Genomic DNA, 2,105 nt, shown 5'->3' on the forward strand with positions numbered 1-2,105 from the left:
CTCAATGGATGCTCTGCATTCCAGTCATCATCTGAAGGTTGCCTTGGAGGTTGTTTGTTCTGCTTCTGGTGCTGCAGGTCAGGGCGAACGCATCTCACAGGTAGCCATCGTACCCCAGTATCTGTGGAAACACAAGCATACCTACGACCCCAAGCAATGAGCTCATGAGGGCCTTCCCACTTTTTAGTGAGGAGGTCCCGTACCCAGACTTTCGCTCGAGGTGATGCCATGAAGATTTTTGCCTTTTCTTTTATACCCCTGTTATACCTTTTTACAGCTTCTGTATTCCTAGCACTTTTTGCCTACATTCTTGGACTTGTTTGTTGAGCTAAGAGACTAAACATTTTTAAACATTTTAGAAGCTTCGTAGCTAGGGATCAGTGTGCCCCAGACCCCAAGGTCCTCTCCAGAACATATTCTGTAAACCAAGATAGAACCATCCAGGGGAAGGTTCCTTGGGGAGGGGGGGCTCACTTGAACCTCTCATTGGGGAATCTTTGATAGATATGCTAATTAGTAAAGCCTATAATGTTATACCCAATGTTGGGAGGGACACACGAGAGGAGAGACACAGAGACACAGGGAAAGACTCGGTGGGGTACATCTTGATGCATATGACCTGGACATGTACACCTAAGGATCCTTAAAAATAAATACCAAGGTAAAATCCCTTTTCCCCTTCTAACCGTGTATGCCTCTTGATTTTAAGACCAGGAAAAGGCATCAAAACCACGACAAAGAATGAGCTATTCCAGCCTGAAAGCAAAGGCATTATTCTTTAATCTCTAAAAGTCTTTCACAACATCTATGGGCTCTGGTGTTGAGCCCTTTTCACAGGCTGCTTATAGAATATTTCATCTGCCTCTTCATCATGTATGGGTGGACTATAACAGACTCCCCCCAAGATATCTGCCTTTTTAGCCTTCCACCTGGTTCTTACCCATAAACACTTGACATTGCCATCAGTAAGCTCTAGACAATCAAAACGCTCCCTAACATACAGGGCTACCCCACAGCTTCTCCTTCCTTGCTTGTCCCTTCTGAAGAGTTTATAGCCATCCATTGCAGCACTCCAGTTGTGCAAGTCATCCCACCATGTCTCCATGATTGTAACTTTATCATAGTTTTCCAGCAGCACAACAGCTTCCAGCTCCTCCTGCTTGTTGCCCATGCTGTGCGCATTGGTGCATTGCCATGTGGATCTCCATTATCTACTTCCACTGAACTGGCAGACTGAAGGACCTCACTAGCACACTGTCCCTCAAACATTGGTGTGCTGGCCCCAGTCTTATCTTTAGAAAGCCTGTTTTTATCCCTTTCCCTCTTCAAATCTAGTTTAAAGGTCTTTCAATGACCCCTGCTAGCTCCTGTGCAAAGATACTTTTATGTCGGGGTCTCCTCCACCTGCCATGTAGTCCTGGGAGAGGGGCCCTGAGGGGACAGAGATGGGGTTTCCTCGCCCCTGGGCAGCCTCGTTCCCGATTGGTTGGTGTTTCCCTGCGCGGGCAAGGACCCTCGGTCCCGCATTGTAAGAGTTCCTCGGCAGAGCTCCAGCCATGCGGTTGGAGAAATAAACATCTCTGAAACATCTACCAAGAATCTGTCCATATATATTTCTTTTCCACGGGACTCCTTGTGTGGTACACGCATGTTACAGAATCCCCGCAGTAACAAATGGTGGAGAGTTGCTGGCAGAACGATCCCCGATCCCTAAGTGACTGATTTGTGTGAGTAAACCCTAGAAACTTTGGATTCCTCTTCTTGGTTTTGTTTTGCTATTCCATATCTAAACTATGGAGGAACTGTGGGAAGACTCTTGGCTCTCAGAGCCGCATATGGACATTTATCTTAAAATGATTCTTGAACAACGATTTGTAAATTTTAGCTTAATTCAAGCTCAAAAAGAACTGAAACATTTCCTTTCTTGGTTGTTTAAGAATTTTTTCTATGTTCCTTGGGATTTAATTCTTACCAAAGACTTTTGGAAGACCGTTTGGACACAGTTAATTTTTGAGTCAAAAAATATGCCAATGGAAGAATATTTTTGTGAATATTATTGAATTACCGAGACTGTTGAGCAATGTCAGCTGTGTCCTGACGAAGAG

At 44.8% G+C, this 2,105-nt stretch overlaps 1 long non-coding RNA gene across 1 annotated transcript in view; it reads right to left on the minus strand.

Annotated features, from left to right (window-relative positions):
• Positions 1–623: 623 nt before the first annotated feature.
• LOC108448445 overlaps positions 624–2,105 on the minus strand; it is a 12,691-nt gene continuing 11,209 nt past the window's right edge. The window contains exon 3 of the long non-coding RNA XR_001864329.1: positions 624–633. This is a non-coding gene — a long non-coding RNA (uncharacterized LOC108448445). The remainder of the gene's footprint in view (positions 634–2,105) is intronic.

Source organism: Corvus brachyrhynchos, unplaced genomic scaffold (assembly GCF_000691975.1).
Source record: "Corvus brachyrhynchos isolate BGI_N302 unplaced genomic scaffold, ASM69197v1 scaffold388, whole genome shotgun sequence".
NCBI classification, from domain to species: domain Eukaryota; kingdom Metazoa; phylum Chordata; class Aves; order Passeriformes; family Corvidae; genus Corvus; species Corvus brachyrhynchos.